Source organism: Pseudorasbora parva, chromosome 12 (genome assembly GCF_024679245.1).
Source record: "Pseudorasbora parva isolate DD20220531a chromosome 12, ASM2467924v1, whole genome shotgun sequence".
NCBI lineage: Eukaryota > Metazoa > Chordata > Actinopteri > Cypriniformes > Gobionidae > Pseudorasbora > Pseudorasbora parva.
In genome coordinates, this window is record NC_090183.1 from 5,752,827 (window position 1) to 5,770,637 (window position 17,811).

Sequence of the window (17,811 nt, forward strand, 5' to 3'; positions counted from 1 at the left end):
TTCGTATTGATTTCTGTGCTGAGACCTGAAAAGCCAATAATGCCGCCAGTCATAAATTATTTGTTTTAAACAATTAGAAACACCATGAGTGGTTGAGATGGGATGATGCAAGTCAGCTGTAAGAGCTACGAGGGGAGTTCAGTTTCCGTATCTGAAAGAAAATCTCTTATCTGCAGAAGAGTACTAAGTTTATGGGAGTCTTTACATGTCAGGCGCAGTTGTTAAGCGGGATGTATGTTCTTACTACTTCAACCGTCCAATGACACATGAGCACTTCCATGAAATTGAAAGGTTAGAGAAGGAAAACCTCTAGACAGTCAAAGTCCCCATGCGATTGATTTACAAATCTACTCTCTGTTGTACGAGCAGAACCACAATCCCCGAACGAAACAAACACAGTCAGTTTTCAATAATTGCAACCTAATTGTTGCCAAATAGATTCTAAATGTTTAATGCATGAAATCATTTTCTTTCTTTTTTTTTTTTTTTTTGGTTATTCTTGGTTTTCTCTCAATGAATGAGAAATAAAATCTATTTATTTATACATGGTAATATACAGCAATATTTATATATTTTTACTAGAGCATTTTATAGCATGAACTGCAATTGGTTAGCCTGACAAGCCAGACCCACATCAAGATGTTTGGTCTGGAAACTCACCATTGACAGGGCTCAATCCGAGGGGCGGATAAACGGTTGACTTTCAAACTCCCTCTGCACGTGATAGGATAGCGCTACAACCAACCAGAGCAACGGAGGTGAAGCAGAGCTAGTTGACAGATTAAACATTCGCCATATCCGGTCGGCTAAACTCCGAACACATCTTCCCTTCTTAAGAATGACTTCAGTGCCGTTCTTTGTTCTTTTCTCAGAGAAAAGCTTAACTCCAAGTCTTCCAGAGTCGCGGTCAAAGCTGATTCGAAAGACCGCCGTTCGCCAGTTTCTGTGTTTACTAGAAGCACACAAACACAACTTGGCCGTCATTATGTTAAGCCCCGCCCACCAACTCTATACACAATGTGATTGGCCCGACAGAGTTTGGCTTTTACAGCTCAGAAGTGTATTGAGAGTTGCTAGACGACACTCGCGGCAGATTAGATTTGATGCCGCTAGGGTGCGTCTAGATTTCTAGGCTAGCAATTGGTGGCTTCTGTGACATGTTTAGTAATGATGCAAATGAATCATTAAATTAGTTGAATCATTGAAACGGAATCATTGAAAATCATTAATAAGGGACATTTTGGCATTAAATAAAAAACATTGGTTATTGAATGCCTAAACAACAACAAAATCAGCATTGGTTCTGGAAAAAAAATGCAACTTTAAAGATAATAGAGTGCCACAGTAGGGTTCCAAAAGTAAAATCCATTCATTTTCTCCATAGGAAAATAGTTTTTTAACAATAACTTATAAACCTTTAAAGACATCCTTACTGTGAGCTGTGAGGTTGGATAGCATTTGCTTTTTTTGAAGACGTCAGCCCGCATTATTTCAACTTAGTTTTAAAATAATCGTGTTTAATAGCATAATTTGTGGTGAAAAACTATATTACCCATAATGCTGTACAGAAGATTCCACCAATCAGAGTCGAAACAGGCAAAGCGCACCAACAAAGCCCCACTTTAGCCCCACTTTAGTCCCATGAAGCACTGCGTATGACATAATCAAGTCGGTCTCCCTACATTCTCCAGATATTTAAAGGGTACATAGCACAGTTTCTGCAAATCTCATGTTAATCTCGAGTACCTATAAGGTAGTATTGCATCCTTCATATCTCCAAAGAGTCTTTAGTTTATCATTTATAAAAGACAGATACGCTGTACTGATTTTTTCTGAAAACAGCCAAGCTTGTGCAGGCGTGAAGTGGGTGGAGTTGATATGTGCACACGCTCATCCGGGAGAAGGACTTCCATCCTTTATGATGTCATACAGGGCCACTTTGTATTTAGAGTGTATTTGTCCATACGTCCAACTCGTTAAGCATGAGAATCCAACTCTATCAGAGTTTAAATATGTCAGAATGCACAAAATATAATTACCCCCCACCACCACCACCACCACCACCAAATATTTCAATATATAAACATTTTACAATAAGCTTAAAATATATTGTGTGTGTACACTGTAAAAAAAAATGTTGATTTTTGTTGGTTTAACTTAAAAAAGTAAGTAACCTGGTTGCCTTAAAATTTTGAGTTGATTGAAATTAAAAATTTGAGTTGATACAATGAAATAAATTTGTTTAATAAATAGAAACTCAAAATATTTTTGTATCTGAACCACATAAATAATTTGATAAATCATGAAAATAGCACTGTTTGGCATGTTTCACTGCGTCATCAGAAATAAAACACTCACAATTACCCAATATGCTTACAAAATCTTTTAATAATATTTTAATAAAGGTTTTCAAATCTCAAAAAATGTTCATTGTATTAACTTAAAATTTTAATTTCAACGAACTCAAAATTTTAAGGCAACCGTTAATTGAAATTAAAATTTTGAGTTAATACAATGACAATTTTTTGAGATTCGACAACCTTTATTGGAATATTATTAAAAGATTTTGTAAGCATATTGGGTAATTGTGTGTGTTTTATTTCTAAAACATAGTAAAAAAAAACATAGTTGTTTTTCTGATGATGCAGTGAAACATGCCAAATAGTGCTATTTTTATGATTTATCAAAAATTGTATGTGGTTCAGATACAAAAATATTTTGAGTTTCTATTTATTAAACAAATGTCCTTCATTGTATCAACTCAAATTTTTATGTTCAATAAACTCAAAATTTTAAGGCAACCAGGTTACTTACTTTTTTAAGTTAAACCAACAAAAACCAACCAAAATTTTTTACAGTGTAGTTTTATATTTCCCCATAGTTTAATTTGATTACTGTGCAGTATGATTGTATTGGTTAAGCACGCAGTCTTGTACCTTTTGTATTTTGGTCCAATTTCCAAACTTTCCCAACTTTTTTTGTTGTTGTTGCTGCAAATCAAAATTTGCAATGTTATGATTTTCCTTGTAACTGGTTGACCAGTTTAGTGTGGTTTTTAACGCTTATAAAGACTTTTTGGAAATCCCTATAGGAAAAATACTTTAAGTGTGCGAGCACGGTTGAAAAAATAAACAAAATTGACATTATGGCAGATGATGTAAAGTAACGCAAAAAAAATCTAATTAGGCAAGGATACCTTTTGCATAGCATTAGCATAAACATTTTTCTGTATATTATGCAAATGAGGTGTTGTTTTCCATCCATCAGTATAACTCACATGCACTACCCAATCAATGTTCAGGCTCTGCTAATCTTTTCAGATGAGCACGAATGCATTCAAATGTCATTCCCTGTTTTTGTTTGAAGCCACCTTCCTGCAGCACGCATGCATTGTGTTTCAGAGGGCCCTGTGTCATACCCAGCATGCTGTGGGAATGACAGAGGAAGACGCTGGGAGAGCATTAATTGGGAGGTTGTCAGAGGGAGAGAGAGAAAGTCTCCTTCACATGCCATCAGTGGTTCATCAGCCTGGGGAGGGGGATCTGTCTGCAAGCTGTCAGCCACGAGATTTCGCTTTTTATTAAAGATCGTTGTGCCATATCTCAAGGTCTCATCATCAGCCGAGGGAATAAATGAAAGGGATTGTGCTCTATTATAGAAGGTGTCAGGGATTTCTCTCTGTCTATACAAAAAGCGTGTATGTTTATGGATGTTTATTAATCTTCTGAACCAGTTGAACGATCTATGGAAAAACACCCTGTGACAGCACCCATTGGTGCCTTCAGACCTCGCAGTCTTCACTTTCTTCATAATTTGGGGATGGAAGTCAGTGCACATCAATCAATCTGTAGCATATAGCACTTTTCAAACAAATCAGCTGAATTCAAAGTGCTTCACAAGCGTAAACAAGATGAAAATAACACAAAAATAGTTTATAATAAAATAAAAGTTAAATGTATAAACAGTAAAATTATTGATTAAAATGATCAACAATGAAATGTTGATAAAGCAAAATTGAATAGAAATGTGATAATGATGAAAATTCCCCTTTATTTGTCAACAGAAGTGCGTGTGATGATGCATTTGACAGATCCAGGGCTTTCATGAAAGCTACAGATTATATTTCTGCATTTTTGTATCCCTGCCTCGACTCGACAGTCGGATCGACAGAGGGGATTATTAAAGGTAGGTCAGGCAATTTTTGGAGTGACTAGCAATAGCAAGTTAGCTTTGAAAGCATGAGATTCTACTCTCCCTTCAGAGCATCTCCAAAGCCACGCCTCCTTCAAAACAAATGAACGCAAACAGCAGAGTTTGCAAAGCGTCACCAGAGACGGCGTCTTAAAGCACACAACATTATAAGAATAATAAACATAAACAGCTTAAAGAGCACTGACCTGTACCACCTGACTGCTGCAGATTCATTTCGCCATTGATAGTTGCCATTGAAACCTATAAACGTATAAGTCAAGAACCACTCCGAATATAACGTCACAAGTTTACATATTTTCCAAAATGAGTTATGGCGTGCCGTAATCTCATTGTTTTGGTTAAGGAGCAATTTGAAAAAGGGGCTACTGTTTCGGTTGCTGTGCTCGGTGGCTGATGTGTGTCTGATGTGTGTCAGGGCGGCAGTGGCTCAGTGGTTCATGTAGATTGTCTACAAACCGGAAGTTTGTTGGTTCGATCCCCGGTTCCACCTGACCAAGTGTCGAGGTGTCCATGAGCAAGACACCAAACCCAGCTGCTCCCGACGAGCTGCCAGACACCGCCGTTGGTGTATGAATGGGTGGATGTGAGGCAATATGTAAAGCGTTTTGGATGGCCATAGGGTCTGTTAAAAAACGCTATATAAGTTCAGTCCATTTACGATTTAACTCTGCAGCATTATACGCGCTGATAGCGTGTGATGTCTGCGCGAGCCGGTGCACGGAGGTATGGAAATGCATCCATTGACAGGCAGGTAGGACATTGAATGCAATGATTGGACAAGCATTTTATGGTCCTACACTGTCCACAGAAAAATGGGGGGGTGGGGGGGGGGGTGGAACACTGTCACAACAGCTTTCTAACTTGTATGTGATGAACTTAGAGTATGCAGTTTCTTTCCCCCTGCATTTGGCCTAAAATAATGTGTATGCTGTCATCCAGTCTGAAATGTTGACTACAAACACAGATATTTTTTTCTTCAGATTTTCTTTCCATATTCACGAGCCTTTGCAGCCTTTAACCACAGCTTACAATGCACTGGATCCTGAAAGTAACTCACTCCCGCTAAACATATATGTAGTAAGTTCGTAATGTAAGGAAGGAAGAGGACACGGGGGTCGGTTGGACTGTTGATGCTCTCTTTATTTCTGTATCAAACTCAGCGTCACACTCAGCTTCTCTCAAACTCATAGACAATCACTTCCGGTTCACAGCGCTTCCGGCTTCCGGGTAAACTTCAGGGTCAGGGTGTCGCATCAACAGTCCGCCTCTCTCTCTTTCTGGTCTCCAGTTCCACTGGCGTTTTATCCCCTCTCCGCGCCCATTACTGGAACAAGATACAGGTGTTATTAATCTGCGTCCAACCCACTCACTTACCGCTCGTCCCGCGGCTCTCTCTCCCGCTGCAGACCTTGCTGAACCACGCCCCCCTTGCCACAATATACTCTTTGAATTATTGCACCAGGGAACATGTCAATACCATTATAACTAAAAGTTTGTGAAGAAGTATTTCCTACTAAAGCGATTCGGTATTTGACTCTGGTCAAATCTAGCAGACTGATGGGAATGGCTTTGGACGGCAACATACCAGTGCATTATGGGTGTTGAAGTTGTCCCAACTATTTTACAAAAGGGAAAAGCTTTTTTTCCTTGGTTTTCTCCGGTAGCACAGATTTACATTTCCCCCCCCACCTTTTTACTGCAAAACAACCATCTATGTGCAATTGTGCATACAACTCTTTTGTATGCTCATTCATATTTAGTTTAAATCAGATTAACATTTGTTTATTTGTTTTTTTTTAATTGGTTGGATCCAATTTCATGACGAAGGCCATGAGACTGCAAGTCCAGAGAAAAGGACTTCATATAAGAGGGTTGTAGACTTGCTTTTCCAAGCAAAAATCTGAGCAAATTTGACAGGGCACACATTCGCTTGTTAAATTTTATTATGCAATTTTAAAAACTGTTTCACCATCTGCTGTAGGCGTCCCGAGAAATGGGCAAAAACTGGGCCATAGACATGTCACTTTTCTGAAGATAATGGTACTCTCCATCATTTGAAATGATGCAGAGGCTCTTCAACAGGGCAGACGCATTAAGGCGATGAGACGGTTTTACGTCATCACTGTAGTTTTCAAAGAGCAGCTTTGAACTTTGCGCAGAGCTTTCACAGACTATCAGAGAAAAGGTATCAGATGTAACTTATGTTGTAGATGTGGTAAAATATTGACCTGCAGAAAGCTTTTCGATTAGGGATGCTCCGATATAAAAAAAGTTGGCAGAGACTGATAACGATATTTTTTTATATTTGAAAGCTGATAACCGATTTATTGGTGCAAATCTAAATCCACGTTTTCATATAATATTTTAAAACCCGATTAGAAAAAATTCTCACCATTAAAGACCATGCCCCAAGCGTACAATTATGTTCTCATTTTAATTGTATGTAGCTTATATGACAGACTCGTGCTGAACATGTTGCACTTCGCTGTATTATCCTTTTTATCTTAGAATAATCATTTTACATGAAAATATTCATTTAAAAAAATAAACCATACAAATCTAGTAGCAGTTGTAGGGAAAGACAGTTTAAGACCCAAGACCATATGTGAAGAATGAAGACCAAGAGTCAAGAGTGGAATTAATTAAAGAAATGTACTGAAGAATAGTTTGCAGTTTCATCAGCAAAAGCTTTAGGTCCCAAAAGGAGTTTGTAGGCTGCGCTCTCCCTCTACTTTGTTTCGTACATACAATTTTTTCAATGGTTTTCAAGGTCTAGCTAGTCAGTACTGCAGGTTGAATGATTGGCTAAGAGAGAATAGACAGTCGTGGTAAATGTCCACACAGTGTCAGTGAATCAGATTAATCAGTCAGTTAATCATGTCTCCATAGATCACTTGGCTTTTTCACCCCGGAATTAGCCATGTAGTGACCTTCCAGTTCTGGAGCAGGTGCCAGCTTGCCCAGAAAACAATTCCACCCATCTCCTAGGGTGCCTGTAATTCACCTCCAATACTAGCAAACATTCAAGAGAACAATCAAACTAGAATAAATCATTGAAATAATCTTAATATATAGGATGATAGATATTAATTAAGGCTTTGTTTATATATATTATAGAAGTGGCAGTGGATTTCAGAATCCCCCATTCATAGTCCAACGTTAGGTTTAATATTAGGCAAAGGTTATTGCATTTTGAGACAGGTTTAGTCACCTTATCGGTATGCCACTTTCCAACGCCTTTTCTTCTTCCCTGCGTAGTCAATCATATAACATTCACATGTGTCTCTGGTAGTGCGGCAGAGAGACGCGAGTCAGTCTTCAGTAGTGTTGGCTGCAGCATGTATCTGAAATAAGATCTCTGAATGTTTGTGCTGCTGTTGCCACCCGGCACCTGTCAATCCTCTGCAGCTCTTTCCTGTCAGTGCTTCACTGGCTACCAAGCAATTGAAGATATTATTCAAGCCGCCATCCGTCCAATTTCAGGATCGATGATGCTTATTATTCACGACTTCTGGATATGCAGAGAATTCAGGTCTGGATATATTCATGTGTGCAGGGGTGATGCCAACTCCTTTGACAAATTGGGCATTTAGCCAGGTTTATCCTAAATAAATGATTTTAACAACCAAAATATTTAAACACAACATCTTGATATGACATTGCTAGCTTTTGATTTATCATCCAGCCATTTTACTGAAGAAACAAACACACCTACATCTTGGATGCCCGGGGGTAAGCAGACAAACATCAAAATTTCATTTTTGGGTGAACTTTCCCTTTAATCTACCCATTTTTACACAATTAAAAGGCAAAGGATGGATGCAACTAAGCATCACTAGTGGTGAGTAAGAATACTAATTTTTGGACATCTTTGTATCTGTTGTGGTTATTTGTCCTCCCGCTGTTCTACAGAAATGCAGATGTAGTTCTGTGTTGTTGGGACGCTCATCTGGTGTGCCTTTGAGACTAATAACCAACTGGGTGGAATTGAATTGCATCCACAGGCCTCTCTCTGAATCCGTGGCCGGTCTCCCAGTGCACTGGCCGCTCTCATTAGAATGGAAATGGAAGTCACAGTATCTGGAAGTCTTGGGGGAGAGGTCAGAGAGCTGGGTGAGCTGACACTAAACCAAGAGTCCCGCTTTTCCTTTATTCTGAGTTTACTGGCTGTGCATTGCTCTTTTGATTATGTGTAGGAAATGGAATGAGATCATTCTCCTTGACGTCGACCTTCATTTAAGGAAACACACACCAACATTGTTAGAAATTGAAAATTTCAGCAATCAAAAAATATCTTGCTGCCTTTATTTAAAAAAATGAACATAATATATTGCATCTTGAGCTGAAATTGAATCAGGCCATATATTTATTTCAGATGATGTTTTCTGCTGTAGAGCTATTAACCATGAGCACAATCCAAGATCTCGCGCAGATAAGTGGAGCGTGTGTATGATTCACTGCCGTTTTGGGACTTATGTCTTCTCAGCATGAGGTACACTTGAAATTCACAAACTGGAAACTCAGCTGGAAACAAATCTTAGAGGCATATGCAGCTAAGATACTTTTATCTTCAAAAGGAGGTGCAATATCTGCAAATGAGATAAACATGTTGTATTTTATTAATTTGGTGTGAAACCACACATGTTGTCATTAGGGTTAGAAACTGAAAACTGGTACCATGTTGTAATTCTTTGTTGCAATTGTATGATGTTCATCAAAGAATGGTAACGCTCTCTTTTGATAGTCCATTCGTTTGATTCGAGTAACTTTGCAACATGTCAACTTATTCTAACCCTAATCTAATACTCTACTAAAAATCTAATGAGAGTTATAGGTGCCGCATTACTTATAGTTAACAGAATGTGACAGCCCCTTTCACACTGCGTTTCCGGCAAATACACGGATAATGCGACCCGGCATTTGTTCCCGGGCCGCTAGATTTGGTCCATTCACACAGCCAGCGAAATACCGTAATATGTGCGCTTTTACACACAACGCTTAACGGTCCCGGGTCGAGTTGACACGTGACATCCGGATGTGACGTGTAATGGCGAGCGATCTCAGCTTCAGCGCGGATAGTAAGGAGCTCCATGGTCTCGACTTGTGTCCAGTTTGTACACATTTCTGCTTGTTTAATTTTAGTTTATTTTGTATACGAACACTCTCTGCGTTTAAAACACCGACTAGCTCTTCTGGCACTGCAGGGTTGTATTATTGAAAAAACAAGCTCTAGGAGTCGCACGATAACTTCGTACACGTTGAGGCATTAGTTTCGGCTTTTGTTCACACAGCGCTCGTCCCGGGTCGAATACCGCAATATTACTAGGTCCCCGACCCGGGTCGAATTCGGTAATCAATGCCGGGACGTGGTTGCTTTCACACAGAAGGTGACCCGGCAATGTTCCGGGAATATTGCGGGTCCGACGTGCAGTGTGAAAGGGGCTTTACAGGGACCATCAAAATAAAATAAAACTGTGTTTATTACTAGAAGCTTAGTTACAGGTTTGCAGTATTAGTTCCTAATTTAAATTTGACCATTTAAATCAACCCGATCACACATAAATGCGTATAAATAGTACGAGTGTGCAATGTCGTGGAATGTATACGGCAAAACTCATTTTGGCGTGCACATAATACGCACTTTATGGCGTATATATGACACGCTCTCTTGGGTAGGTTTAGGGTAGTGGGGTGGGGGGTTCGTATGTATAATATGCCATAAAGTGGGTATCATATGCACGCAAAAAACAGCTTATCATATGCATGCCAAAATGAGTTTTGGCGTATACCTTCCACGACATTGCACACTCGTACTATTTATACACATTTTTTCGTGAGATCCGGCTGGTTTGAATACATAAATGTGTCAGCAGTGTGTGTACACAACCACCCTATAATGGTAAAAATCCACCACTCCTCTTTTTTCATCCCCATTAATCACAGGAAGTGTCTCAGAATAAGATGTTTGCAATTGGACAAATGTGGTATTTTGTGGAGGCTGAAGCTTACAATATAGATAGTTATCTCTAAAGTTCAAGAATCCCGACTAAATCCAGCGGTGTCATCATTAATTGACGCCGCTTTGAAGTGACGTTAAAGGGAGCGAGGATGTATCAATTCACTTGATTCAATTCCTCCGCCCTCGCGTCTTTTCCTCGCGTCTTTTCCTCGCGTCCTGAAGGGGTGGAGCTAAGGCGTGCTTTCTAATATACACGTGCTTTCTTTCTCTGCTGTTTATGTTCACAGACATGTCTGACTGTGTTTATGTGAACGTTGTGTGTTTTTAAAGGGTTAGTTCACCAGAAAGTGTTTTTATGTTAAAAATGCCCTGGCTCTTCCGAGCTTTATGTTGGCAGTTACTGTTATGCAACTTTCCGTCCACTGGAGGGTGCCTATTCTAAACAAAGGCATAGTTTGATGATGCCAAGTTTGAAAGCAGTATCTTGGGACATGTGGTCTTCACCTCACAGCCGGTGGAAAATAGGACTCGGGCAGAAATCATGTTGATGGATGCGGTTATTAACGTTACTGTAGTTTAAAGCAGAGCAGGACCGAGTGTTGTGGAGCTGAGCACGGCGGCTGGAGCGATTGTTAAATAAACACAAAAAACTAAAACATCTGTTTGGTTTTGATGAAGTATCTGGACCGAGCACGGGCTACACAGGCTCCGCCCTCTTCTGGAAAGTGGGCAGCAGCAGTTCATTTGTATTTAAAGATACATGCATGAAAACAGCATGTGTTTCCTTCCACTCAAAAATGGGCTTTACAACATGGTATAATACATGATCTGTGGGGTATTTAAGCTGAAACTTGACACATTCTGGGGACACCTTAGACTTATATTACATCTTGTAAAAATGGGCATAATAGGTCCCCTTTAAACTTAGTATGCTACATTGATATGACCTAAACCAACTAGTGTTTTGTCCTAATGAAAATTGTCTGAAAATTGTCTATGCCTTAACATAAAGACACTTATTATAACACATATTGTCCTTGCCTGCACGCTACAACAAACTTACAGTTCAGCTGTAAATGTGTGAGTCATGATTGTGCGAGTCTTATGAAGCAGGTTTTTAAATGCAACTGTTAATACAATCGAATCGACTTAATGACTTTCTGAATCTGTTAAAATTACAGATTTACCTTTCCCAAAAATTGAAACTGCTGACCTTGACATATAGGTATTATGCTTTACTGCTGACCAATAGAAACACACAACATTTTTTATTTTATTTTTTTTTAACCACGAGAAGCAAGATAAGAGAATTAGAAAATGTTCTGGCCAGGGGTCTTACTTGGCAATAAAATGTACCAATCCTTGTCAAAGTCTATATATTATATTGCATATTGCAAGTCTATATTTATTGCATTTGTATAGTGTCTTTTCATCCGTGGGAGAACCTGCAGGAGGATATCACAGTCATTACTGCATCAGAGATGGAAAATGAAAAACTAGAAATAATCACTCATTGTGCTCTTTCTATTTGTCAGCACTTAAACAGTAATCACACTAATTACATCGGTTTGTGAGGAAACAGTGACTCACTCACACGGCCTATTTGTTCTCTTTAATGTTGTTAATATGTGTTTTGATTTGTTTAAGGTTCTAATGAGATTAACATTTGGACTCCTTAAAGTTAATCACTCAATATACGATTGGATAGATTTGTTCATTTATGTGTGCGTCTGTCTGAGAAGAGAGGGTCAATAGTTCAGGAGCGAATTAACAAAATATCAATGTTTCTGAGACATGGCATTTGTATCCTTAGAGAACGCTGAAGTTGTCTCTAATTAGTGCCTTGCAGGAAACACGATACATATCCTAATACATTTTTCTAATGACATTCTTTCTTGATAATTAGCGGTAAGTGGAAAAAATGTATGTCTAAATTCAAGTTGTCTTCGGAGGTTAATGCAGTTTCTGAAAAATGAGACGAATGCATTTCTGGGAAGTCAACGAGATGTTTTACACTGAGACAAACTACTAGATAAACGCACATCTGAGTGATCTTATTACGCAAGGCTATAGGCTGAATGTAAAACTGCCAGTTATGAAGTATTTTTAAATGAAAATATATGTTGTGGTGTATGCTGGGTGAATTAAATCTCAAAACCAATTTAGCGTGATCTCTTAATATGTTGCAAAATGAGGTTTAAATTATTTGCAACCAAATTTGGAATGGATCTAAATAAAGTGCACTGATTTATTTCATTACAATTATTTTAATAATACATAAAACAACATGTATAAATGGATAACAGGAGTGCAGATGCTGTCATCCAGTTGGGTTTTTACCTAATTTTCAATATCATACATCACAGGCCGAATATCTGGTCGATAATAATAATAATAATAATAATAATAATAATAATAATAATAATAATAATAATAATAATAATAATAATAATTCATTACATTTATATAGCGCTTTTCTAGACACCCAAAGTGCTTTACATATTGAAGGGGGGAATCTCCTCAACCACCACCAATGTGCAGCACCCACCTGGATGATGCGACGGCAGCCATTTTGTGCCAGAACGCTCACCACACACCAGCTGATTGGTGGAGAGGAGACAGAGTGATTAATATGGGGATTATTAGGAGGCCATGATGGACAGGGGCCAATAGGCAAATTTGGCCAGAATGCCGGGGTTACACCCCTACTCTTTATCGAAGGACATCCTGGGATTTTTAACGACCACAGAGAGTCGGGACCTCGGTTTCTCATCCGAAGGACGGTGCTCTTTGACAGTACAGTGTCCCCATCACTATACTGGGGTGTTAGGACCCACACAGACCACAGGGTGAGCACCCCCTGCTGGCCTCACTAACACCTCTACCAGCAGCTACCTGGTTTTCCCATTTGGTCTCCCATCCAGGTACTGACCAGGCTCAGCCCTGCTTAGCTTCAGTGGGAAACCAGTCTTGGGCTGCAGGGTGATATGGCTGATCATTTGCACAACTTGGAAACAGGTTATTAATAGGATACCATTTTTATTACATTTGTGAAAAGCACCTTATTTTTGAAAGTATAGAATATATATATATATATATATATATATTTTTTTTTTTACATTTAATATCATATTTCTTGATTTACTTCAATATCCTCTATCATCAGCATCATCATCGTCTTCTTACCTTTAAAGATGTTTCCATGCAAAGAGCACTGATGCATTTTGTGTATGGATTATAGATGTAATGCTTCTGTTGCACACCAACACTAGCCTCCTCTATCATACACTCGGCTGAAGTTTCAGCCCTTACATTTTTAATTTTACAGACATTTGTGGAGAGAAACACTTTTATTTCTCTACTCTGCATATATAAATCTATCAGGATGCACAACTCATTCTCACTCCCAAAGCGTCAAAATCTGAAGCATAATCAAGAGCCTTCTGCGTCAACGAAGACGCCAAAGATACCCCTAAGTGTCACTATATCGATATGTTGTTCGTTGTGTTTTGCTACAGAGAACAAATTAGCTAATATGTAAGCTTAACATCTCCTGTGGTGATGTCAGTATAATTATGTATTAGGTCTAGAATGACAGATAATTATATCCACTTCAAAAACATTTACTGTCATTTATGATTGTTTCGTATGTTTTAAAGACTCTGTCCCAAATGGCACACTAAGCCCTTTCAGTCCTCTACATGTTGACAATGCAATTCTCCATAAACGGCACACTCCACCAAGGGCACATAGCGGCTGCAACTGGATTCACTCATGAGCACCTTTCTGAAACTAAAATGACAAGACCGCAAGTGTGTCATTTGGGACAGGGCCATAGTTCTGAAGAGACTGCATTAGTCCTCCTGAATTTGAGTCTACCAGATTACTTAATAACACATAAAAGCTACATAAGATAATGTTTGGATAAAAACGTAAATTAGAGTAAATTTAGTGTCCTTTGTTTTAATGCATCTCGGAAGCTTCGGGATGCAAGTGTTGTTTGATTGTGGGATATTTCTTTCCAACTTTTTTTTTGTTCATTCTTTGATTGGCATTGCCATGACACAGTTGTAATGTAGTTAAGAGGCCGAGAGGCCCATAAAAGCATAAATCATGTTTTTGTCCAAGCCTTTGGAGGGCAAAAAGCATTAGAATGAAGACATTCATGTATTCCCCTCCCCACTCCCACACTATAGCACATCACAGCTAAATTATTTAACCACAGTGTCAGAACGTGACATCTGTACACTTGGAACCCAACACAAGATTTCATATGCACAGTGCATATTTTATATTACTTGATCTCTGAGGTAAAGAATAATTACATGCTGTTGTGATGCATAGTATAGTGATTTTCAAATATTGTTTTTGGATTAAACTAAGTGTAATAACTCAGGGATGCAGTGTGGCTCAGCATCGCCAGGGAAAGAGAATGGCAAGAGAATAAAGAGATGAAGGAAAGCATGATTCTAATGGAAATAAGCAACGTGTCAGGCATGAGCTGTTGAGCTGATGTCATTTTTTTGATGCTAAAATGCTTTCTCATGTCCCAGTTTACTGCCCTTGGTCAGGTTCACTTCCTGAAGAGTGCATCTGAGAAGCCATGTTTAGCATATGATATCTGAAGAATTATGATTACTGACACCACAGAAATTGGTAACTATATACGTGCTCTTCAAGTCCAAGTGTTTCTGAGTCTCTAGGGTACAACTTTTTGCACAACTGGCCCCTAAAGTTGGAAAATATAAAAAAAATTCTAGACGTGGGATTAATTTGATATGGTACAATATTTTGCTCATTCAGTTTGACTATGTTGTCTACTTTGGTGAATATTGAAAATGGCATGGATATAGAGGTCTATATGTGCCTTGTTCCTACACTGTAAAAAATTACTGTAAAAATACGGGACATTTTGTACAGTAATTTACCGTTCTTCATTAATACAGCTGAATACTGTAAATGAGGCAGAATTTGACGAGCAAATGAATAACGGCAAGCTACTGTTCAGTTTTACGGGATAATACAGTATTTTTTATATTATAGTCACATGCTTGAGTCTGCTCACAACTCATAGGAAAATCAGGAAGCATCACATCTCATCAACAGGCGTGCAACCAAAAAGGATTACCATAACATTTAAGGTTTAACATTACATTACTTTAATATTTTATTGTGAGAAAAGAAGAATGAGAAGAGGATTAAATTAAGGAAGAATTTTTGCTCCGATTGTGACCCTGCCAGCACACATCAGACGACGGTGCATCACCAGCATGTGGCTTTTCACTTCACCAATTTATCAAGGTAAATGCAAACTGAAAAAAAAGTGTTCTTTTGTAACTGACTTGATTTATTATCGAATCTACATCAGGTATTGTTTTTTTGTTTTAAATGTGAAAAAATTACTAAAGCAAATTACTAAATTACTCACTAAAGCAATGAGACTAGCAGTCACTGCTGGCTGCCTCTGTTTTAGTCCTACCATTCGTTGAGAGATTAAAGATTGTCTGTGTTAAAATGGTAAGATTATTTTGTTGTGTAGGTCTGTGGATTGTAGTATAAAAATGCTAATGTGCAACATATGTGGTAAGACCCGCAGCAATGCTCATAGTTTTTTGCTGAATGCAAAGTGTGGCATCCCCGAGTGCATAATACTTTTTTCTATGTTTTCAGCCATCAAGTGTCACACATAGAGGCAATGATACTCCGTGCTGATGTGAGTTTTGCTTAGTATTCCACTTGTTTAGTATTTACTTCATGCCTATTGTGACTGTATACACATTTTCATTTCACTACATAGGCCACCATTTTTCTGTTCTACAGATATCTGCCACTGCAGCAGATGCTGAGCACACCCTGACCCTCCCTGCGTCCACTGATACTGCTAGGTAAGTGTCACAAGCAAGCATGGAGTATAAAACAATAAAACAGAATAAAACATACTCTCTAGTTGTTCTTTTTCTGTATTCAAAGAATATTTTAAAGAATGTTGGTAACCAGACAGTTGACAGTAGCTATTGACTTCTATTGTATTTTTTGTTTCTACTATGATAGTCATTTGGGTCTGTCAACTGTCTGGTTACCATCATTCTTTAAAAAAATCTTCTTTTCTGTTGAACAGAAGAAAATAACTTATACAGGTTTGGAACAACATGAGGATGAGTAAATCATAACAACATTTTAATTTTGGGGTGAACTATCCCTTTAATACTGCTGACAAAGTTATAAAGTGCTGTCTACATTACTCTAAGATACTCAGGTCTCTTAATGCCTCAGATCAAACTTAAACTAAATTTGATGCAAATACTGTCATAATGTCAACAACCTAGAATATTAAGGCCTATATTTGAATGCAGTGTGTCTAAAGTGCAATTAATAATTACTTACCTCACTAATATGTTATATTTCTGTGTAATTATATTGTAGATGCTCTATTTGTGTGAACCCCAAGAGAGGAACAAAAGCCAGCCAGGCAAAGGTGGTGTCCAAGCAGACAGGGACGCATGTGCATGAAAAAGGCAACAACTGTGAATCTTTAGTCACCGTCTTAAAAAACTCATGGAGTGGGGCAAAGTCACAGCATTATGTTCTGTTCAGCCTAGCCTCACTGGTGAAGCAGAAATATTGTCATTCTATGAATGGATTTTATGTTATTAGCTTTAATAAAAGCATGTTTTAAAGTTATCTTTTGTCTGAGCCATTTGTTTGCCAGCAATTTTCAGTGTTTTTTGTTTTAAAATGTAAATTATACATCATCAGTTTCTTGTAGTGTTGCAATATAAATATCACATTTGATAGTACTTTAATAAATGTTATAGTATTAAACCATTTATGAAAATTACAGCAGGAACACTAAAATAACATTATAACGGGAGGGAAACACCTGACAGTATTATACTGTACAGACTATATTTTCTACAGCACAGTACTGTAATATTTTTTACAGTATTTAACTGTTGTTTCAGATTACAGTAGGTCCACTGTAAAATTACAGCATTCTACAGGTCACGTAGCTGCCTGCAATCTACTGTAAATTAACGGGGAATTTTTTTACAGTGTATAGCCTGGATGTCAGCCGAACTTAGCTCCGCCCACAACATTTTTAGGTCGGGCGGTTCGGTCTGGACTCAATCCATAGAGGAGTAATTATCCCCGAACAGAAACTGTTCAGACCAATGAAATCATCAGGGTGGGCTTTAGACGATGACGGACAGATGATAAAATGGGGGGTTGGGTCATCTATGGTGTTTCACTATTATGTGATATATAGACCCATAAGTGCAAATTTTAGCAGGCAACCTTGCCAAAATAACACATTTTATCCCCCAAACATACAACCCCCCCAGATGGTGAGATGGTGTTTGGGGGATAAAATGTGTGTTAAAATGTATGGTAAAATTTGCACTTATGGGTCTATATAACGCATAATAGTCGCTTCAACCTGCGGACTTGGCAACACAGTGCCGTTGAGCTCTGTTGACATTTGACAACATACCATGGACACTTTTAAAGGTGGAGATTAAGGTGCTGGTTACCGTGGAGATCCACTTTTGTGTGATGACTGAAACGTGATGTTGTGACGCTTCCCCTCATTTGTGAGTTCAAATCGGTTCAAATGCAGCGCTGCCTTCCTGGAATGCTAT

At 38.4% G+C, this 17,811-nt stretch overlaps 1 long non-coding RNA gene across 1 annotated transcript; it reads left to right on the plus strand.

Annotated features, from left to right (window-relative positions):
* The first annotated feature begins 15,053 nt into the window (after positions 1–15,053).
* LOC137093434 (uncharacterized) lies at positions 15,054–16,852 on the plus strand. The gene is made up of 4 exons (XR_010908452.1): positions 15,054–15,472; positions 15,842–15,884; positions 15,992–16,056; positions 16,595–16,852. It is a non-coding gene; the product is annotated as an uncharacterized lncRNA (long non-coding RNA).
* The last annotated feature ends 959 nt before the right edge of the window (positions 16,853–17,811 follow it).